This window comes from Larus michahellis, chromosome 4 (assembly GCF_964199755.1).
Source record: "Larus michahellis chromosome 4, bLarMic1.1, whole genome shotgun sequence".
Lineage (NCBI taxonomy): Eukaryota > Metazoa > Chordata > Aves > Charadriiformes > Laridae > Larus > Larus michahellis.
In genome coordinates this window covers 68,941,765-68,966,436 of record NC_133899.1, presented here as the reverse complement: position 1 = coordinate 68,966,436, position 24,672 = coordinate 68,941,765, and the positions used below count along the sequence as shown (strand labels likewise).

Sequence of the window (24,672 nt, the reverse complement as noted above, 5' to 3'; positions counted from 1 at the left end):
AAAAGTGTAAATGCAGCGACTAAAGGCTGCAGAGAAAGCACGCCAAATTCTCTCGTTCTCCCAGCAGTTTTGGACTTGATGAAACCTCCTGGGCTGTTTCATGTAGGCAGATGGAATGATCGTAATGGTAGAAAATAGGTCTGGAAGGGACCCCTAAAAAGGATCTAATCCAAGGCAGGACCAACTCATGTTTCCAATTATAAAGATTTTGCAGTCATTTTTCCTCGCTTTCCATTACTCTTACAAATAGAAAGGCTTTCCTACTGCCGAAATTCTTTGTCCCTTCTCACCATAAATGCTGCTACTCATCAGCTGACTGTTTTTTTTAAACTCAAAGTATTTTTAATTTTCCCAGGTGGACTTTCTCTCTGACTAGAACCCTTTGGTCAAGTGACTAAACAGGGCAGGAAAGGGTAAATCCACTCCACATTTAAGAACACTAGATGGATTTCATGAGGAGGGACAAGGTGAATAACCAAAGGTCAACTATCAAATTTTTTTTGTGCCTATGCTGTAATAAAGATTTCTGTGGAATCCTACTGATTACAGACGTGGCATAAAAGTCCTCCCTACACTGTACACAGCTCTGTTGCATGCAAGAATGCAAATGGCTTGTCGTTTGTCTCCATTAGCCAGTGCACCTCTGATTTGTAACTCATCTTGCAAAGGCTTTGAAATTCCATAACTAGAAAAGTTTCTATGACCATCTTTCCCATAGCCTATGCTACTAACATGTCTATCACAGAACTGCCTTCTAAAAATAAGCTAAATGCAAATGCTCATATTTTGCATTATATTGTGTGATACTGCACAGAAAAAAAAGAGGGTATAAAGGACAAGATGCCTGGTAAGTTATTGGTTTGTGGATTTTGGTATTTAAATCTCATACACCAATGTATTGTCACTACATACAGATACATATATATATATCTAAAAACCCTTATCTTTATCCCTCAGTGCAACTTCTTAAACTGATTCAATAAGAAGACTCATTATTACCAATATCCACAACACTAAACCCACTGAAATCTAAGCGGCAGTGAACAGCAAGCTTTGGTTCCTGTTCATGCTTAGGAAAAGGTAAAAGACAATATCAGGCTTTATTGATCAGGATTTATTTATTTAAACTTGCAAGTCAGTAAAATATTTGGGAAAGAAAGACTATTAGCACAGGGCAGAGTAGTCAGGTAAACAAATTTCACTTACATTTCTTTTAACTGACACCTCTGCCCCAGTGTATTCAGATTAAGTATATCAGAACCACCTGATAGTTTGGTGGTAAATCCTCTGGTTTCTTGATCCTGACCTATTTTACCCGCTGATTATTGACTCCTAGTGACTCTCTTACACTCAGCCAGTTGAAAATCAGTCGTGTCTGCCTTGTCAATGTATATATACTGACGCTGCCAATGCAGTTACACCCTGTAACTGCTGGATTTTCAGTTTCAAAAGCATTAACTGCTGTCCATTACATATGCCTGTCCCAAGTCTGGTATCACTAACTGATCATTTTGAAGTCTACCAAAATGTGTGGTAAGTGCTCTGGTCCAATGTTACATCTTTCAGCTATCCCTTTTATTCATTTTAAGGGCTCTAACTGCTGAAATTTGATAAATCATAATATGTTGCCACTGAATACCCACCTCTCCCATGTGCTGGAGGAAAGCACTCTGCAGAAGAATTATCATAACAAAACATGTCTCTGTGTCTCAGAGAGACTAGTTCAGTCTGCAGTATTAGCTATCAGGGACAGTCTGTTGCTTTCCTCTCAGTAGTAGTACCAGAAAAGTGTAATGGATGAGCACCTCATGGAGTATAATATTTAATGCAAACATAGCGTGACATACTTAGAACTGACCAGAAGCAGCAGCAGCAGCACACATTTGATTCACTTTACCCCTTTACAACTTCATCCTGAAGAAACTAGTATAACAGAGTAATTAACTATCCATGATTGAGTGCACTCCCAAATCACATTCAAGCTTTTGTTTAGCGGTTGAGATTACTCAAGACAAGCTCTCCTAGACCAGCTGGTAGTCTTAGACGAAAAGTGGATTCTACTTATAACCAGACATAATGAGGGGGACACTACTATATTACTAGGTCTTTCTAACTCCATTCAACTTTGCTACCATTTGGTTACTGCTTGGTGGTGAACCACTGGGCACTGCTGAGGCTGGATACATTGAATCAGGAAACGTAGGAATACGTAACTCCAAGTACCAAGCAGTGGGGCTATGCCCAAGCATATATCCAGCTACAGAAGCTGATCGATTCTCTGTACTAAGACTTCAATCAAAAAAAAAAAAAATTATGCCTATCATGAAAGTAAATCAGTCCCAAGCAAAACTTAATCATTATTGTGGATCTGATGTTGAGTGAAAGGAAACATATTAACCATTTTTCATTTAGGAACAGAAACTGTACTCAGCAAGCTGGAAAAATGACTACATGGAACTGGTTCCATGCCAAGATCTTCCGCTTACTTCTACTGGCAAAACGGCCTTTCTGGTCAGGATGCCAAGTCTGCTATAATCAGCAGAGTTAAGGGCTCTCAACACTTCAAAAGATTGTGCCCTAATTGCTGCAAATTTAGTTAATGCCAAGGGGGAAACACAGGCATCAGGATTTGGGCCTTTGCCCCAAAAGAGCATTACAAATAACATCCATATTCATTAGACAGTTGACAGGAGAGTGCTGAGAACTGGGCTGTACAGCAGCCTGCCTGCAAATTTGATGAACTAAAAAAAAAAATTAATGAGCTTTGGGTTCAAAAGGTTTCCTTTAATGCGCATCAAGCATTTTCATGAAACACAACTACACAAATTTGCTATTTAGCAATAATGGGTCATGTCAGAGCTGGATATCTCTTGATCTCCCATTGAGATGACAGCATGCACCACGTACCGGTCTTCTGCCAACATGTAATGAGTGTTAGCAGATTTGCCCTTAATGAGCTCATCACACTGAAGTACCAGTTAAAGAGAGTAGGTCACAGATTATGTTTGTTTAGTTGCCCTGATGTGTCTTCCTTGTTAACTCAACACGGGAATGTGGTGTTCCAGATGGGAAGCACCCTCAATCCACAGTGCCTGACCAACCTCTGCACTGACATTTATAAGCTTTCTCTCTGCCCGAACCCAGGGTAAACAGGCACAACTCCAGGGTCTACAGTCAAACCAATGTGATCTGCGCCAGCTTTGGATCTGGCCCTGCACATGTGCACTCTCTCTTCTCACCATCTTTTCTGACCTCTTTTGCTACTGAAAACACATGTTAAGCAAGTTTGGGGAAGGGGGATATTTTCCAGCCTTATTATACTGGTACTTTTAGATCACGTTTCTGTTTATGCATTTACCCTTCTCTTGCATGTTTGTATGTGGACGAAGCCTCAGTCATGCAAACCCTTTGAATTCATAGATGATTAGAGCATGAGAGGAAGATTATGAATGAGAGGGGACAGCCCTATGATGCAGGGATACCCCAAAACCTGCTGAAAGACCCACACTACCCTCTTTTCAAGGTACATGAGAAATCTGGGATCAGCCAGTGGGTATTACTACAGCACATAATAGCGCGCACAGCCACGTTAGCAGATATTAATGTACCGAGAACACCACAACCCTTCACTTCCTCCCCCTCACAATGAAGCCATGCCTACCTTTTGCTGTAATGCCTTTCTGCACTACAGAACATCCTTTATGTGAAAACAGAGGACTTGCTAGAGGAAGAAGGTCTTCAAGCCTTTAGAAGCTCTGCTGCATTTTCTGTGCGTGGGAACTAGGTTGGCTTTTTGCCCCATGACTTCATTTCTTTGTTGGAAAATGCTTAATCCCTTCCTCCTATATGGGAAGAGAGTATCCAGTGACATATTAGGAAGAAAAGACATATGTTAAGACAAAATAACCTTATATAACCATATACATGCCAGTATATTAATTTTCTTGCAGCTGCATCATTTCTTCTGCTATTATTCCAACATCAATCTCACTTTAAATATTCTGTCTTAGATTTCATAGAAGAAGCAGTATGTGATAATGCTGTATGAACATTTAACAGCAAATGGTATTTCCACTGAAATCAATTTTGTGTCATAGCCCATTTGGTACTTCAAGGCAATGCAACATTTGAAACTGCAAAAGCTTTAGTAGGGCATATAGATTACAGAGTAGAATCTTCTCCTTGTCAAGATGTGCTTAAACTGTGACTTTGATGATGAAGGTAGCTAAAAGGGCTCCTATTCCTCCCTTCTCATCAGTTTTGTTCATAGAGCTATTTGCGAATCCACATTACAAACTGATTCTTTGAAATAATTCAGTTTAAAGATAATCCTTTCTCTTTTTTGCTGAAGAGGGGCTGAATCCAGAACACAGTGGTGTAACCCCACTAACAGTAATACTGGCCCAAAGAAGGGACAACGCAGTGTTGCATGAGAGCACCAACAAGCAACAGAGAGCAAGAGCTCCTTAACCCATTCTCAGTGCTTGTAGCCAGTGTCTTCTATAACTCTACACTTACCCAAAAACTAGTCCTGTCAATGACTAGTTCTTGTGATTCAAAGTATATTTTGGTCACTGATCAGTTTCACAAGGGTTTGTTCCTTGTCATTCCAAAAGTATACAGGGATTTTTCATCAACTCACATGAAAATATACTCTGCAAGAGGCAATTATTTGTAACACAGGTAAAGCATAAGAAAATGTTACGTGGTAATGGTATCAAAGCTGGCTTCCTTTTGAAAGCAAGGAAGTTAAGGCAGGAATGAATTGGCATTATTAGTAAATGATAAACTCCAGCACAACAGCAAAAGCATTTCACTGATGGAAAGAGAGTCAATACACAATAGCACACCTGTGGAGCAGGTTATGCTCTTATGTCTCTATACAAAACAGAGTAGTAGTAAGGGTTGGTCAATGAGAATGCCAGTACCACGGAAGCCCTTAAGAAAAAAAGCACAAATACCCTCACCTGAAAGTACAAGTTGGACATAAAAGATGTTTTGAGCACAAGCTTTTTGTCATGAGAAAGCTGTCCTGGCAATGCCACTTACCAGGTGTTGCCACTGCTTCAAACAAGACGGCTGGATCCAAAGTGTCTGTGTGGAGTCTTCACTTTAGACGCAACATGAGACCTCATTATCCACTTCCATAGTCTTCATCATGACTATCCCTTCAAGTATTTTCCACCTTTCCTGCCCCTGAGCTGATCGGCTTGGCTATCAGAAAGCATCTCTTTGGTAGCTATCAGTTTGCTCTTACCAAAAATCCTCTGCACTGCCGCTTCAGACACCACGGCACACACCCTGTCATTACCTCACCTCTTTCCAGATGTCTTTGCTCTTCTGTGTTTATATTTTGCTTAATTGCAGGGACTGAATTAAAACAAAAGCATCCACTGCTTTCTTCCCCTCTGTATATATACAGGTGCTTATATGTATATAAGCATCACTGCAGTACAAGCACGGGGGTTAAGTCTGTTTAAGAAGTAACTCTGTCAAAGCTTGAGGGTTTTGTTCTGTCCTTACTCACGCACAAATGAAAGGGAATTTGGCCAGTGTAGGAGTAAAAACTGAGGGTTAAATTCTGCTTCATTCACTCAGCACAGCACTTGACTCTGCCAATAATTCCATTTATTTCAAGCTGTTACTCAAGGGTACAAGATTATAGGACTGTGGATGCAGAAAAAATGGCAGATTTGATTCACAACATATGAAGTTCCATTGATATCCATGAGAAATAAAAATACTTGAGAAATACGGGGTATTAGCTTGTCATTCATTTCATGTTTTAGCATCCCCAAATTGCCTCATATTACACAGTTTTCAATGTATTTCTTTAAAGCAGCAACCCTTAGAAGTATTTTTGCAAACATACATCCTCCTTAGCTTTTGCATATTTGTTACCTAAATCAATATCCAAGTAATTAATCGTACAATCAAAGTCTTAGGCCTCCTTACCCTCTTTTATCTGTAAACACATCTCCTGATCCTCTCCTTTCTCTAATTGCTCTAACTGTCTCAGGGGAGACATCATCCAGCTCCTTTCAATGCCCTTAATTTCTACTCAAACTGTGTCAGAAGTTACGCTGTTTCTCTTTACAGACTCAGTAATCAGCCCTCTCCAGGATACACCATCCTTTCTTCTGCTTTATTTTGTTTCTTGCTTTTGGCAGGTCCCGTATTCTGTTAAGTCCCTTGATGTTTTCCAGGCTTGTCTGTGATGCTGTATGAATACTGTATACCCCTTGGAAACCAGTAACCCCTTAATTCTGTAGTTTTTTGCTATACGCTTCAAGAATTTGCCTGGAATACATTTACCTTGTACTTTGAAATCCTTCAGGTTTATAAGATACAAACTTGAATGCAGAGTACAAGAACCTAAACACAAGAAAAATTTCCTAGATGTGAAAAGATCAGGACTCTGGACTGGGATTCAGAAGATCTGGCAGGGGGTTGGAATTAGATGTTCTTTGAGGTCCCTTCCAACTCAAACCATTCTATGATTCTACGATCAGTTACAGCTATATCATTATAAAACAGAACTCTCTAAAAGGATAATGAAGTTCTCTCTCCTCCCATCCCCTCTTCAAATTATCGCCTTGGAGACGAATTGGAGACACCCTGTATGCCCTAGGGTGTAAATGTATTAACAAGATATTTGAACACCCAGATGTTTGAACACATTAGTCCTGGTGTGCTTCAGAAAGTATTGTCTAGATCTATATATAGTCTGCATTTGCAAGTTTGCAATCTGTACTTGCAGCCTGCTAGATCTTCCATAACCCAGTGGTGTAGATATAACATTATTGTCTTTTTATCTCTATTCCTTGCCTTCAACATCTCTTTTTCTTCTGCTCTTAATCTTAACTACTGAGATTGTAGCTTACTCTGGGCACAAAATGTTTAATGAGAACAACAGCTAGGGTATACGTGCAAGTAACAGTAATTAGGACTATGCAATGTTCAAGCAAATGCCTTATATTCTGCACAAATTCAGTGACTACTTTCAGTATGAAAAAATCCAGATGACTTTTGTCTCTTAATATTTTCAGTACAAATGTACAGCCTTTTATGTTAAGCAGCCTTTTTGTTACGAAGATTCCTCACCTTTGCTTAAACAGAAGTATCAGGAAAACTTTTGGTTTTAAAATTTCTCCAGCGCTGGGGCAATGCAATCCCAAAATGTTTTCAATTCAACTTACAAGCAAAATGAACCTATAAAATCATGCCTCTGTTACAACCTTCTTAGCTGACATCAGTCAACTGCTTGGGGTCATAAGCAGCCACTCTATGACATCTCTTAGGAGTTTTCCTTACACTTGTACAGTGTGGTGTACTATTCAAATTCGCTAAGCATCCTTAGAGCTGTGTGGATACCAGAAGGATCACTTACAGTCTAAACAGAAAGTTGGTAACAAACGCAGACGACTCCGGACAGGCCCCATGACAGCAACGTGGCAGGAGTCACTCAAACAGTAAATACACCTGCACTAGTGATCTCTTGGTGATACACATCAGTATTCAAAACAAAGTAAAACCTGGGCCTCTTTAGCCCTTTCCTGATTCTAGTAAGTGGGGAATAGGGTTGAGAAATAGATACTAAACAAGTCACTTGATGCACACCGCAGGCCCTCAAGGCCTCTGGTGATTAATTCCTTGCACCTGAGCCTCTGGAGACTTCCTTTTGGTGCCCATCAGACAGCCCACCACAATGTGCTCCAGTGCCAAGGTCACAGAGTTAAAGCAGGCAGCAGGATCTCAGTTACTGGAATTCATTTGGCTAATTGACTTAATGAATTTAAATTGATTAATTTAATTAATTGATTGTTTTAATTAATGTAAATGTCATTAATCACTTTACCTCATTTCTCCAATAACAGAATTACAGTGGGAGCCAAAACAGCAGAAAGCAAACAGAGGCAATCTGGAGATCCAAGTGAAATGCGAGGCAGTTAAAGCTAAATCAATGGTGTAAGTAAACACAGCACGTTACGGTACTGCAAGGTCACGGCTGCCCGGTCAGGCCAGGCCTGCACCCACCTCAGCTCCTTCCAACGTTTTGTGAGGGGAAGTATTCTGAGGGGGTGAGAGCCTGGCTACTCCTGGCTGCTACGCAGACACATAGTATGACTGAATTTAACCAATAAATTCAAACCAAGGAATACACATTCCAGCACTGAGTACAGCTTTGTCCTGGAAGGGAAGAAGTGATACCTCCACAGGACAGTTTAGCCCACAGTGGTCCTTACTGCCCCAGCCTGGCCTCCCTGTCCCACCCACATGGCCCTGCCGTCCCAGGGCTGTGTCCTAATTGGCATTCTCCTTGTTGGGCCTCCTTTGCATTCCCAGCTCGACCCTAGGCCTGTCTCACAACCATGGACTTCCCTGATGGCCTGGACTCTGGGCTGACCCCGGCTGCCACCTCCAGGGCCACTGTCCTATGGCTCATGTGGTGACAAAGCTGAACCAGGGGAACAAGGGAGGTTACTGCAGAGCTACAGCCTCTCCCAGAGGCTGATCAGGACAGTTCCAGCTTGCCCAGGATGAGGGTGGGACGATGGCTTCTCCACAAAGGCTTTGAAGATCCTGTGGTGGGTCCAGCCTGTGTCCTGCCACAGTGGGGTGCAGAGCGCAGCCCCAGACAGCTGCCAGGATCCAGCTCCAACAGCCTTGTTATGTGTCACACCAAGGATGTGCAGGTGGTGAAGAGCCAGTAATATGTGCACATAGTCAAATCCGGGGGCACTGGGGATATGCTGGGACTTCATAATCTAGTTTTGTAACCCTTCAGAGTGCTTCTCCTTTAACCGATTCTACATAGGTTTTCCCATTCCTAGCCTTCCAGTGACTAGGTGACGCTTACTTGTTTGCTGACGTGGACTTTTGGGATCCCAGCAAATCCAGGCCAGGACTGTAGATTTAAGCTCAGGTTTTGTAGAGGTTTGTTTGTTTGTTTTCTCTAATAGGATGCCATCCCCAGCTACATTTGCTAAACTTTCTTCTTCTTCTCACCTGTCATCTGAGTAACATGGTTGCAAACCCATGGCTATGATCTAGATGACACTGCTGCTCTGCCATCAACTGAGGGATCACAGGTGACGGAGTGAAAGTTGGCAGAATGCTCTATGCCTTCAGTTACTTTGGTTCCGTAAGAGCTGCACATTCACATTGTCTGTTTCAGCTTACTTCTGTGACCTGGTCTGTGCCCCTCTATTACTCACACTACCCTGTAGAAAGTAGAGCTGCTTGTTTAGTTCTGCCATAATCTTCTTCACATGTTGTACTTCAGTCTCCATTCTAAGGAATAAACTGCTGGAGCTGATTTTTAGGATACCAGTATGCCCATTTAAATCCTTTTAAAAGATGTACGGACCATATCTGCCATAGCAACTTGGCAACTGAGTTAACTTGAAGTCCAAGTCTCAGCAGAGTTGTTCCATCTCTCTCCCTATAAAAGTAATTGTCTAATAAAATACAGACAATTACAACTGGATTTTTTAAATACACGATACTTTTTTCTCCTACTACCCCCACACCTCTGTCTTTTAACTGCCATTGCTAAACTAATCATGTCATCTTAATGTCTTGTGGATACCATCAAAAACCATTAACAAGCCATCTCAGAAGTCAGGTAGTCTGAACACACAAGAAGAACAGATCTCTCAGGATGATTCCATCATTCTTCAGCATATAATTACACTTTAAAGCTTTGGACACAAATACAGGGATTTTTTTTTTCTAAAGCAGATAACCACAAATGTCATGCTAAATACTTACACAGAACTGTGCTTTCCATGTAATTTTTAATTCATTTGGATTGAGTTTCACCCCTGCCTTGTGGGTCAAAAATAGTCCAGGGGACACTACTCTGAAAAGTGGAGTCGTTGGTTCTTGTGCGGCCTGTATCCTATACCCTCGCACTAACTTTAATCATTTAAATACCTACATGGTAGGTTTTTGCACTTCACTGAACCATATAAAACAGAACCTTATTACTTTGTAATCTAATTTGATAGTCCCACGGAAAATAATAGCTGAAGCATTTTTTATCCCTCCTTCCCTTCCCCCTCCCCCTTTATTTTGGTCAAAACTAGACTACTTTGCTTAACTTTAGATTTGATGGGGATAGCCAGCTGGAAATATATGTTTGGATTTTCTTTAATTGTAACTAGCCCAAGAAACTATTTAGAGTCATACTTGTCAGAAGTGGAAATGTATCTTAATTACTCCAAAGTTAGAAGAAGGCTAAGAATTGGATGTGAAAACCAAGAAACAGCTTCAGCATCTAGGTAAGTAAGTCCCAGGCTTTGTTAGTCAACACTTCTGTATATTGCGTTAGTGATCTTGATAACACTGCCTTCTGTCTCTAAAAGGATGATGAAATTGCAGTTGACAAAGTACACAGGTATTGGGAGCTTTAAGTCTCACTTGTAACAAAACTAAAGTCAAAGGACCAAGATACTTAACTTTGAAGACATCCAACTCTCTGTTCAGATATGATTCTGAACAATGCGTGTTGCCAGGGGCTAGAGTGAACTGTGTGAAGGAAGCGAGGAGCAGCTCCAAGCTCCTGGAGGGCTTAAATTCTCCAGAATTGCAGAAAACCAGAAAATATCCAAACAGCTTTGTGTGCTGTACCTGCGAGGAAGACATGATAATAAAACCCAGCATTCTACATATCTTGTACTTGACAATGAGTGATCCTCGAGTCATTTGATGTGGTTTAGCAGCTTCAGTTAACTCAAGATAAGTAGGCTATATATTAAATTCTAATACAGAAACATGAATTCCAGACAAAATGAAACACAGAGGCTACAAAAATAACATGATAGTACAGGAGATTTTGCATCTGAGAGCGTAAGAAAGGGACGTATTGCTTTTGCAGAGGAGAAAAGCCGTTTCCATCAGAGGTGGCATGATAAGGGAATGACTAAGACAAAGAGGCTCCAGCAAAGGCTCGTAGAACATCTCTTGTCACACAGACAAAAGGACAAACTGATTCCTACTGGATTAGTGTCTAGAAGGGTAGTCAAACATTTAACCAGGGCTAATGACATTGAGCAATCTTTTACCAAAAAGGAAGGAAATAAACTAGTCAGATAATCCCTTTAGGTGTAGCATAAAGAGAAGTAAACAGAGGCAGGACATGCGGGAAGAATTTTAGGCGCCTTGGACAGACTGTGAACCCTGGAGTACCTAACCAATGGGAAACAGGGGAGGGAAAAATTCGGCCGGGATTAGGGAATAAAAAGGTGTGTTTCAAGAACTGGAAGTGTGCCTACTTGCTAGGTCACCCGCTCTTGCAAGAACGTAAATAAAAATGTGCTTCACAGAGGATTCTGCCTGAGCCTACTTCATTCGGACTGGAACTTGTTTCTCACAAGAGGAAGCCAAGGAATGGATCTTGTTATGTCTGGGATTCAACACTAAGGAAGGATCAGTTCACAATAGCGATCACACACAGACATCATCAAAAATGAGGCACAATCAACCATTGACAAAGAAATTGGAATTTATCCAGCACAGATAGCCACCCAGCCCCATAATCAAGTGGTTTAGGGTACAGTAGTGTTCTGGCAATGTAGATATGAAAAGAACTTTGAAACAGAGACCAAGTGAGAAGCCAAGGTAGCACAGCACAATGAGCTGCACGTGTTACTTGCACAGACCAAGGTTTTCTTTTCCATCAAAGAAAAGAACATCCCTTTTAGGACTGAATGACTGCTAAATTGTCCATCTCACTGGAAAGCAGAAATCCAAAGCAATTAAGAAAAAGTCTCAAGATGTTTCTATGAAACATAAGTAGTCTTACAAAATCCAGCCTTTGTAAAAGAATTAGTATTTTTTCATGTGCTTAAAAATCAAGCTCTTGTTAAAAATCTCCACGGAAATTCTCTAAGGCTTTAAAGGAATGATATCTGGGAGGCAAGTACAGGTGCATAATAAAAAAAAAAAATCTTGATTATTATATCTTGAAACATTACATCCAATCCATCAAAATGAATAACATAACCTCTCAGTTAACAGCATACCAGTAGCATCTTTCAGGAACCAGGTGAAGAATCTACCAACACAGCTGAAAAAACTGTGTGGCATGTTTCATCAGGATTGCTCATGAATATTTATGTCACATATTTAGACTAATGTAAAAGGTCACTGTCAAGCAGAAATCATGAGTCAGATCCCAAGAGCCCATTCAAAGTTCCAGACTGCTTTTTCATCTTTGATACTGTTTACTTTGCACCTTTCAGTCATCTTGAAATACAAGACTAGGCTCGTCTTGCTCTGCCCACAGTACAGATGGCCAGAATCAGCACCTAAAATGCAAATTACATTTGGTAGACATGGGATGGATTAGAGGTGATTAGGGCCTCCTTTTGCCGCAGCAATTATAATTCTGACATGCTAGAAAAGTCTATGTCTTTTAAAGCCATCTTTATTTCTAAAGGAAAATAAGCCCCACTGAATGATTTACTGATTTTTCAAACAATTCCACCTTGACTTACCCTATTCTGTAGCATTCACACACACAAAAAAAAAAAAGGCATATTTTTGTACATTCAGTATGGTGTTGCTCTTGCGTACTGAAGTATGCAAGGTGTTAAAAAAGAGTTCAGGACTTGTGGCACTGCCCCAGAGATACTTGACAGGAAAGATACTTGTGAAGTGATGCGCAGCTGCAGGGAATCAAGCTGGGTGGATTGCAAGTCTGGAGATAACCCCACTGACATCATTAAAACAAACCAAACCCTTTCCCCCTGCCTGGGCAAAGATAATTCTGGAGCAGAGAAGATGAAAAGTTTAGAGACAGATCAACAGGACAAAACACAGTCCTTACTGCTCTAGAGGGAGCAACTTCAAGGCACTCCTGTATGGGTACAGGGAATCATTGGCAGAATTTCTATTACAACCTCATTCAAAACCCTGCTTATGACAAAAGATTGCCAGCTGGTCCTCTTTATCTGATGAATAATGCAGTGGCAAGCAGCAGGAATATCCAATCAGATGATCATATGGAAACTGTTTTGATCAGGACAGCAAACACGCACCAGCCGGTCTCCATAGAGGGACTCCCTGACATTGTTGTTTCATAAGTTGATAGCTGCTGGCTGCCTCTCCATCCTCTGCTTTACCTTCTACCATTATCCTTATGAAAAAAAGGGTAGCTCCTCTCTTCCCTTCTCCTTTTTGTTACAATAATAGAGGTTAAGCACAGATAAGAAAGACAATTAAAATGGATCTGTCACACATTTGTTATTCTGATGTGTCGTGCTGTATCCCTTCTCTGGAGTAAGCTGACACTCTAACTCAGTAATTGAAATTCTTCACTGTAGACAGCTCGTAAATAATATGGTGATTTTCATTACACGTTCCTCTGAATATAGCAGAGATGAATGCGTATTGAACTACAAAAACTGGCAGATGCTTGGAGAAAACCACTGCTTGCTTAATTCAGCACTATCATGGCCGCATGGCAATAACGGTCATGAGCATTATAAAAAATAATAATGAATCAAGGCACAAATCCAATCAAAGTAACTGACATGTCTCCCAGGCACCTTCTAGCCAAACTACCTCCGAGCAATCTCTCTTTAAATCACAGCACGTGATTTTACCTCTCCCTGACAACAGACGCTTTGTGCCATTCAGTTTCCCCATGGGATCAGCCAGTGAACACATTCAAATGAAACCTAAATCTGCTCCCATTACTCCGAGCAATTTGGAAAGCCGGGGAGTACCCTTCAGGTGGAGACCGAAACTTGTGAGGTAAAGAAGTTGCTCTACTATGATGCAAGCCTTGTGGTACAGAGGACAGAAGTCTAGCCAGGCATTCAGAAAAGAAACCATAGTGAATAAAAAGGTCATAGAGCAACAAAGGGGCAGGAGCCTCTTCTTGGACACTGCATCCCATCTAAGCATTTCCCAGAAGTGTTGCTATGGGTTGTTCACACTGTATTTGTGTTTCCCTGATGAAGCACAAAGAGAAGCAGAAAGGGTAGCGTTTAGGACAGTGTTGTTCCAATGTGAGAGACAATGCAAAAATGCAATGTCCCAGTCAATTTGCAGCTCCTGTCTTTTCAGAATCACAGTGAAAGTGTCTCTACTGTCACTTCCATGTGCCAAAAATGATCACTCATTTGGCTTTCCTGAAAAACTGTAGTATACATGAAGGTGGCTGAGTCCCAGTAGAATCAGGGAAGGACCAAAAGGGAAAAAATGTACAGTTACGTGTTTAGGATTCAGTGTTGCTGTAAATCTTCCTAACCTATGTTGCTTTTCTGAGCAAACTTTGAAAATCCAACACCCAAAATTCAAATGCTGAAGTTCTACTTCATTTCTCACATTTCTTTTTTCCTAATAATGACATCGAAGGAAAGCAGCACCCTATAAATCAGCTGCAATGCCAAAAAAATATGGAACAACTGTTGGCATTTTCACATTTCGTTGATGTATAATTATGTGAAATGAAATGACAAATGCTTTCATGCAAAGCTCCACAAGGGAGAGACTGCATGTAGATATATCCAAGACCGTCTGGTAAGTTACTGCATGGCCGCATTGGTTCAAGGAACAGACTTCTTTATGATCTGATTTTGGTTCACAAACAGAAATGCAAAGAGATTGGTTTTGTTTGGTTTTTTTGCTGAGTGTTTTTTTACTGTATATGAACTTGATACAATTTCTTTGCCAAAACCCAGTTATGAAGAAAGTCAGCTGCTGAACAAGCAGTGTAGAACAGCCAGAAATTACAGAGAGCTACAAATCTGAGCCAGGTTTGTTACCTAAACTACTTTGCATGGTTCTGTAAAAATACACTGGACAACAGTGAGTTCCATTCTCTGAGACACTGTAAAGATGATGCCAAAAATAGCATTTTCAATCTTTTTATCTATGAATGATTTAGTTCCACCAATTAACGACCCTAGAAAGCAACAGCTTCTGTGTACTGCAGAACAAGCATCACCAGCCAAATGCAATGTGGGGACATCTCTTTCCCAGCCGGTGAGCATGCACAGATTCCTACTTGGAGATACCATTACATGCCAATAAACAGAATAAACTCTTGGCGTTAATCTAAACATTTCTTTCATAATACTCAAGCGGAAACAATCCATTTGATTCCTCCTAGCTCTGATATTGACCTAAACAGATAACCCAAAGGGAAAAGGTTGCCCAAGTCTCAGACACAGACCTGTCTGTTTTTCAGTCAAAAGCACTCTGACATACTAGCGTGGAGTGTTTTTCTGTATTTCACGATGAAACATGCTGTGCTTCTCTTGGCAAATGATGGCTTGTACCCATCTGGCAAAACATGAATCACAGTCAGAAGCAGAGCCTAACTCTTGTTACAAATTTAGGACAAGTCAAAGCTACAGAATTAAATGAAGCTTTCGTATTTCCCCTTGTTCTGTAAAATCTGGTCTCCTAGCCTTCAGGGTGTACGTTCAAGCCCGTGTTTACTATAGGTTGGCTTAAACACTACTAACAAACATTGTGGCACTCTTGAGTTTTAAGCAGTTAGTAGAGATGAGTGACTACAGGAAGCAGAATGGAAAAATCATTGCCTCTGAGTGGAAGCCCCCGTTTGTTGCTCTAAAGCCAAAACTGGCCATAGAATAATATAATAACGTTTCCATGTTATCTATGGGTTTTATGGCTCACAATTAGATCCAAATGTGAAAATCAATTAGTTTAAATGGAGATAAACTGTGTAGGTTCCCACTGGCTTTTTGATAAGGGTTTAAACAGAAGGAGTTAGCTGCCACAACACATATCTGAGATGAGTAACAGCTGACTGGTATCTTCTTCAGCTATTCAAGCCTGTAATGGGCTCATGATATGTTTTTAAAGACTTAAATCCCATAAAAAAAGAGATATTTTTTTCGCTCTATGCTACCTCCCTGGTAATTTCCATAAACGATGATATAGCAAAACCTGCTTTTATTTGCCACTAGAGGTGGCAGGCTGATTTATACCAGAGAAAGATCTGGCTTTATCCACTAAATTTATCGCCCGAGTAACATCACAGACTTTGTAAACATTGTATTAAGGAAAAAATTGGCCTATCACCATACTTTATCGTTTGCTCAGTGTCTTAAATATAAACTTAATGCCAGTCCAGTTGGAAAACCATGATATTGATGCAAAAGCTAATAGGCTATTATTGGCCTGTATATCCACGTTGGCATATATTTCTAAATTTTAAAAAGTATTCCTTATTCAAGAAGTGCAAGGAAATATAGATGTTAAAAATACTTTTTGTTTGGGATATGTGTATTGGTACCACTCAACAATGATGTATAGTCGAAGAGTATTTATTACACAGTAATTACACATCCATAAATGTTTTCAGAGTGTCTGGGAGACGATGTCTTGCTCCTTTTTAGAGTAGACACTAATACTTTGGACAAAAGCAGGGGACGCAACAGAAAAAAAAAAAGGGAACTAGAGCATGCTAGTCAAGTACTGAACTTCCTTGACTGGAAGACCTGTGCTGAAATTATATCTTGCCCTTATCCCTATACAAATGGAACTACTGCTGAATACAGGTTGACAGCTAATAATCTTTTAAAGAAATAAGACTCAAGCCTCAAATGAAAGAAATACAGAGACAGTTTACCTTTGCATATTTAATAGGATATTTCCTCCAACTTAAAGTAAGCCCTAAATGACACCTGTATTAAGCCAATTTAAAAAGGATGGGGACTGAGTCTTCAAAGTCTAAAATCAATAATTTGGAAGCCCAAAAGAATTTTGTGTATCACAACAGGAAGAGAAAGTTTGGTGCAGCCAGGAGTCTGAGACTGGTGATCATAGAATCACAGAACCATAGAATCGTCTAGGTTGTAAGGGACCTTCATGATCATCAAGTCCAACCATTAACATAACACTGACAAAACCACCACTAAACCATGTCTCTAAGCACCACATCTACACATCTTTCAAATACCTCCAGGGACGGTGATTCAACCACTTCCCTGGGCAGCCTATTCCAATGATTGACAACCCTTTCAGTGAAGAAATTTTTCCTAATATCCATCCTAAACCTCCCCTGCTGCAACTTGAGACCATTTCCTGTTGTCCTATCACTTGCTACTTGGGAGAACAGACTGACTCCCACCTCGCTACAACCTCCTTTCAGGTGGTTAATTGTAGAGAACGATAAGGTCTCCCCTCAGCCTCCTCTTCTCCAGACTCAACAACCCCACTTCCCTCATTTGCCCCTCACAGGACTTGTGTTCTAGACCCCTCACCAGCTTCGTTGCTCTTTGGACACGCTCCAGCACCTCAATGTCTTTCTTCTAGTGAGGGGCCCAAAACTGGACACAATATTCGAGGTGCAGCCTCACCAGTGATGAGTACAGCGAGATGATCACTTCCCTACTTCTGCTGGCCACGCTATTCCTGATACAGGCCAGGATGCTGTTGGCCTTCTTGGCCACCTGGGCACACTGCTGGCTCATATTCAGCCAGCTGTCGACCAACATCCCCAGGTCCTTTTCTGCCAGGCAGCTTTCCAGCCACTCCTCCCCAAGCCTGTAGCGCTGCATGGGGTTGTTGTGACCTACGTGTCGGACACGGTGATGTTGAGAAGCTAACCAGTGAGAAATAAACACGGATTATTATTTATATAAGTTGAACTAAATTCCAAAAGCTAAAATTCAGCAGAAAAACATTCATAGCCTTGAACAGAAAAAGAGGTTTGACTCCACAGGACTTTGCCATTGGGACTTTTAGACCCAGATGGACTGCAGTCTCTAGGTCCAGAGGAGTTAACCTTATTCTTTACTTACTCAACTGTGTCTTTGAGGTAGAAAGAGTTAAATGAGAAGGTTCCTGCTTTCTTCTCAAGGATGGACCCACTTTTTTTCCCACAACCGGATTAAGCTCATAGCTTCATCATGCTGTCCATACAGAAGTCTGAAAGGAGGTGAACTTATATGTGGATATTCAATAATTAATGCTTCAATTTTACCTTTTTTTCAATGAAATGGCTTATGCTTCGTTTGAATATATTATTGCTATTGTTCTTACCCATGTGTTATTTGCACTGTGACAGGTTTAATTCTAAATTCACACGTTTCCTAGGATTTTCTAGCAATCTTATTCTCCATGCTTAGGGGGTGTATTTCTGAGAGTTTTTAAAGTCTATTAAAACCAAAAATAATCGGTTACTTTTAATATTAGAGTGTGCTTGTAGGTATAATCTAGTACAAGGTCCAAACCCCTAGGAATCATACAAAATAAAAAATGTACAGACTGCTAAAATCCTCCGTCCCCTCCAAACATTAGGAAAAAAAGCTTTACAACAGCATCTTAGTATATGCAACAACTAGCTGAACTTTCTTAATGTTTTTCCTGGAGTTAAACAGAAAGGGGGGAAAAAAAAAGCTACAATTTTGCTTTATTAGGTACTTTTTCCATCTGCAGGTGAGGGGCAGCAAAACTATCCAGGGGAGCAAGGAGAGACTCACTGAGCAGAGTCACAGCAAAATTACATCCTTTTAAAGGACTTGTCTTCAGCAGAAGAAGCCTAAAAGATAGATAGGAGCAAACAAAGCTGTTTCAATGTAAAGAGCTCCATTAAATGCTTGAATGGCCCTTACTAATGAATAAAGCTCTCTGGGATGGAGCAGTGAGTCAGTAAAGCAGGTGCTAGGCTGAGGGGCAGACGGGAATGCAATTGCCAGTTAGGTTGCTTTTTCTCTGCCGGTTCAAGATAATCACTTCAGTGCCTATAATGCATCTTTGTGCGAGTTATTGCCACAAATCAAGAGTTTTAAACCCTGTAGCAACAGCTAAAATTGTTCAGTTTGGGGATAGGATAGAGAACACTGAGGAAATACAAATAGCAGGAGAGGCAATTCAGTTCTGTTACAGTCTTTGTGAGAAACAAATGGGCTGACCTGGATTAACGAAGCTAATAATATTACACAGTGCTTCATCCTTCTCCAGTAGTTTCCATCTGAGCCTCTCAGCATTTGCTTTAGGGAGGGAAGCATTTATTTCCCTTTTGTGTTTGGGGAGCTAAAGAACAAGAAATGAAAGTGATTTGTCCAAATCTGCACAAGTTTCAAAATGAGCTGAACATATAACCCCAAACCCAGGTTCCCTTTCTCTAAACTCACCAGCACTTGCAGAAAGGTAGCACTAGATAAGGAAGTTTTTTCATACCATATGGACAGTTCAAACAAGAGAAAAAAAATTGGTTGATTGGTTTAAGAAAAAAACAAAACCAAAAAAACCCAAAAATAATTTGTGAGAAAGGAAGTGTCAAAGAATTTGTATGCACTCAATAAAACTAAATGAAACCTTTAACTTTATATTGACATTTATATGTAGAAGATGGATTTATTTGGGCACTTTTGTTGTTGTTTTGTGAGTTTTTTAATTGTTAAAATCAAATGAATCTGTTTTTTCTACTGAATCAAAATGACAAGCATTCCTTAATTAAAAACATACCTGGTGCATAGAACTCATCATTTTTACATTTCTTGACACAAAAAAAACACCTCAGTATCTCTCAGAAATTGATGTTTTTCTATAAAAAAAAAAACTTGATTCACTTTTACAAACTTTTTTTCAATAGGAAAATTTGCAGCATGAAAACTAACAGTGACCTGTACCATTTCCTGTTTTGTGTAGATCCACGCTATAAGTAACCTTGTTACTTCCTAAAAGCATTGTGATGATCAAGTCCAGCAAATGAGCTCATCCTAGCTTCGAATATGAGAGAGCTACAGAGTGAGACTGAGACTGGGAATCCTTGCCATATACCTATTAATTTCAAGAATTAATTCACCTATTAAAAAACTCTCCAGAACACGGCTCCCACTGCAACAAAGCATCCCTCATTCTATTGTGGTGGCAGTCCTGTTCTCAAAGCCAGAGGAGCAACAATGGTGAACTCAGCCACAGGACTTGTCTGAGTCAAATACAGAATGTTTTTCTGCTGGGTTTGCTAAGGTTCTGAAAATCTCTGTCCTGACATGCAGTTTTCTTTTGAAATCAGCCTTAAGTTAGCTGTTCATAATTTCTTACTTTGCTTTCTTAGGCTAAATTAATTTGAATCTGTACAGATTAAAATGAAAGGTAGAAGTGCCTGGTAACTGCTGGTAACAACATCAAACAGGATTTAAATTCTTGCAGCAGGTTAATCCACTGAGAATCAATTCATACTTTCTTTCTTTGTTCTGTTTATATTAAGAATGGTTCAATTGCTGCTTCTTGGGGAGAGGTAAGAATTCCACTCCCCTAACATATGCTAGGAGAAGTGGTGTAGGATAGGAACTTAGATGCTATCCCAGATCTTCCCTTACAATTTGGGATATAAAATTTTACCCTGTATTTCCATTTTGTTGTCTCCAAAACGCAAATGATAAGCGTGACTATGTACCCTGCACGGAGTTATCAGCATATGGGATGCTTTGGTGAATCCTACTGTAAGAATCTATTATTAAAATACACTTCACTCTCCTAAAGCCTGTTGAGCATTTATTTTATTACTGCAGAAGAGCTTGTATGCATTGGTATAAATTCTCTGGGACATGTGCACATCCCTGCTGTGCCTGATCAGATCACTGTACCTACGTGCTTTTTTGATACCTATCATTGTGTCAGCAATTCAGTTAATCTGGATAGTTTCTTAAACCACCATTTTCTCATCAGCCGCTATTCCTCTCCTATTTGGCACCCTGCTGTGTGCATAAATGATAATTACTGGTCTTCTGACTTGGCATCTCAGTATCTTTCAGATCTGATGGAACATCAGCTGTCCCACGTTTTCTTTCAAAGCACAAGGTGGCTATTTCATCCCTGAAATCTTTGAATGTTCTTAAAAGTAAATAATATCCTTCACCCTTGGAAATGGAGAAAGTATGGCAATGATTCACAGTGTGGGATTTTTAAACACTTCATTTTCATCTTACTTGAAGTATTTTATGCCTCTGAAATAAAGAAGCTAACATGAGATGAATTGCCTTTCTGCCTAACAGCAGTGTGTCTTGCATTAATGATCAATTACACCTACATCCAAGAACAGACTTGTGCTAAGAAAAGTAATAGGATTTAAACTTGAAATTATGCTGAATAGAATTGTAGCACTTTTGCACCTCTTTTCACTTATATGAGAATATTCGCAACCGGTATGATAATTCCATATTTAACACAAAGCAACATTTGTTAGGTTTATGGTTGGACTTGATCTTAAAGATCTTTTCCAAACTAAATGATTCCATGATTTTTCCAAGAAAAAATGTCATGTGGCATTTTTCAAACCCATGACCAGTTAATTCTTTCTGGGCATCAACCAGGGAACCCAAGAAACTGAGCTTTGGGGCTTCAGGGTTCAGTTTTTCTTCAGACTCATGTCAACTTCCTCATGTCACATAGTCTTTGCCTCTTTTCTCCTCTGCAGAAAGAGGACACTATATCTTTGTCAACACTGCGCTGCAAAGCCTACTCGATAGTATTGGTAAATCACTCCTGGTATCTTCAAGCGCAAGGCACTCAAATTACTTTGGCCGGTAGCTTGCTATTACACAGAAGAAACGTACACTGCACTTCCAGATATCCTTTAAGATGTACAGACTGTAGTGACTTTTTTTCCCCACTGAATCACTAACTGGCTTAAACATTTTTGGACTAGTGTGTCTTTCTCTAAGCAGAATTGAGTCTTTATTTCTTTTTTGATGCAACAATACTTGTCCTTTGTTCCACAATATTTTGAAAAAAGGCTGAAGATATGTTTCCCTGAGAAGGTAAGGACACAGAGAAAAATGATAAAAATGAGTGCAGAACCAGGAAAAAAAAAAGGTTTTCAGTGTAATCTTAAATTAAACTAAACATATTAAGCACTCTTATCACTAAAATAATACGAGCAATTTGATTGTTTCACCCAGGTTCCTATAGGAAGACGTACTTTCTACTACAGGACTCTTTCAGTTTAATTCAGAAAGACAAATCACAGAATCACAGAATCACAGAATGATAGGGGTTGGAAGGGACCTCTGGACATCATCTAGTCCAACCCCCTGCCAGAGCAGGTTGACCTAGAGCAGGTTGCACTAGGTGCAAGAAGCAATTCCTGGAAATTAAAATCAGACTAAAATTAATATAATAAGGAGCATTTTTAAACAGTGCAGGTGAAAAAAAAACTTCAAACGAACTACCAAAAGAAGTAGCAGATTGCCCATTTCTTGATTAACACTTTTCAAGTCGATAAACTTCAGTCCAGCACAAGGTGCTCGATTTAACAGAAGAAAAACTGCATGAGTTTAATTGGCCCGTGATACGCACAGGACTAGACCGAACGGTCCTTCCTGGCCAAAGAAAACTATGTATACTCCTTAGCTCCAGCATTACGCACGGATTCAGTGGCGACATCCTTCCTAAAAACTCACCTAAGAAGACATGGCTCCTTTGTCTTTTAATGAAATTCTTAACACAAAAAAAGACTTAACACAGATTTTCACAATGACAGACCACTGAAATTAATGGATTGTTACACCACAGCTTCTGCACGATCCCTTGAAAAAGGCCACCTCCCATTTCCACGCTGCCAACTTCATAATGCAGTCCTTACTCGGGCAAAACTCAGCTGTTCTCATGGAATAAAGCCTGAGCAGGGAAAATGACGCATGGCCCTTCTGTGAACAAATGAACATCTACATTTCTTTCCTGAAATAGCAGGCAGCACTGTATAAACTCGATTCATTATCAGCCAAGTTGACAGTGCTGCCTATCATTATAATTAAAATTGTCTGGCAGCCTCAGAGGCTATGATGTCATGCCACTTACATGGTTTGAATTTAAGTTTGTATGCCAGGCTGATCACCATTACTACTGTTTAACAAACAAAAAGTTAACCAAAGGCTGTTTCTGAGAATATATCCATGGGAAAATATTTAGTTGTATTAAGATAATTATTGAGACTTTCTTTTCTTTTCTTTTCTTTGAAATGCATTACTGCCTTCCTGCTTTGAATCAGGCATTGAAGTTTGGCAGGGAAGCCGGTGGATTTCTTTCGCAACCAGAGAGGAGGCCTTTATGGACCTTACGAAAACTTCTCATTTAACCAATAAGTCTTTGAAAGACTGCAGCTCTCGCGCTCAGCTGGGACTTATTTTAGCAATCTAAAAGTTCCAAAGGCCCCAGCTCTAATGAAAATTTTCCATCCTCTTGGAAGCTCTTATGCTAAGAGTCTCTACACTGTTCACATGCACCAACACTGGTTCTTAGTGGGTTTTCAAGAAGGAGTTTTTAAACTGCATGCACTCCAGAATATACCTGATGAGGGCATTTCCATGTGCTCATTCTCCACTGCCTTTGTAATCTCTCAGTGTTTGGCCAGATTTATATTCTGCTCCTTTTTCCTCTAGTCACACTGGTGAAGTAAGATGGTACTCAGCGCCAGAAACATCCAGGGTTCCTGAAAGATAAAAAATCCTGACTTAGAAAATTGTTAACAAATCAAATAAATAGCCTAAAAACTTGATGCTCCCACTGTTAGTTACTACTGGAATAAAGGAAGAAGAAGAGGAGTTTAGGGACACTTGAGGAACCACTGAAGAGATGAAAAAACAAATATGTCAGCATTTTATTTACCTTCTTACGAAATGAGCCATTTTCAGCAGTTACAGTTACTTCTTTACCCTTCTTCTCTGCTTCTAAGTTTATGTCCTTAAATGGGTTCTGAGATCTGATCCTACCTGAGTTGCAGCAATGGAAGTGAAGTGATTTTGGCACTCATAAAATAATTTCATTGCACTCAAAACGGTGTCACAGATTCACCATAGACACATTCCAGGTTTCTGGTACAGAGAGACAAAGTAAACATGTACCTTAATCCTGGAAAAGAGCTACAGTAAAATCAGTTCCTTAGGTAATTATTATGGTGGTCAGTCAAAGCAACGGCAGATCCATCTCAGTACAACTCAGACAACTGACATTGTCTGTTTGGGGACAGCTCGTTTTTGACTCAAATCCAGTTCCTGACTCATGCTTAGATTTTAAACAAACACCCTTAAAGATACACGTGTGTACCGATGCAGATTTTATTTTTGTAATCACCCTTCTTTTGTCTTGTCAGGGGCTACAATTGTGACGCATTATGAACCAAATTGCTTCTATAGAAGGTGAACTCTACAGTCCTTTTGAAGGTAGTATTTCCGCTAATCTCAGTGGGAGATTCACCCAGTATGATTGATTCCATTCATTCCTACTAGTTATGTGTTAATGGCCTTTCACTGAGATCAGTGAACCTACCCTAGTTCACACTGGTACCACAGACAATCAAGCCCAAAAAGAACACACTCAGAATTCAGGATTTTGCGGCAGAAACACTCCACAGACAACTGAGTTGGAGGGTGAATAGCAAGGAGACAAGAAAATTATGTGGGTGGTACAGTTCTGAACAGTTCCGATCTTGGAGATCAGAGAGGAGGAAGAGGACCAAGTGGAGGAAAGGGGGGAAAGTGATAGAGTAATATTCAACTTTATTGCAAACATTGACTGGAAGATAATGAATTCTGGATCTGCTTACTGAAACTCATACTACCTTGGCTTGGGCAATGAAGAAATTAATAATTCATAATCCACTTCAAAGTTCAAAACTGCCACCTCTTCCCCAGAGGTAGTTGTTGGAGAGGTAAGAGTGAACTAAGAAGAGGACAA

General features: G+C 40.1%; 1 long non-coding RNA gene across 3 annotated transcripts in view; it reads right to left on the bottom strand.

Annotated features, from left to right (window-relative positions):
- The window catches only part of LOC141742650 (uncharacterized), a 275,873-nt gene that overhangs the window by 84,736 nt on the left and 166,465 nt on the right, over positions 1–24,672 (bottom strand). For all 3 annotated transcript variants that reach the window (XR_012586799.1, XR_012586797.1, XR_012586798.1), the window contains exons 4-5: positions 23,287–23,428; positions 3,662–3,842 (exon numbers count right to left, since the gene is read on the bottom strand). This is a non-coding gene — a long non-coding RNA (uncharacterized LOC141742650). The remainder of the gene's footprint in view (positions 1–3,661; positions 3,843–23,286; positions 23,429–24,672) is intronic.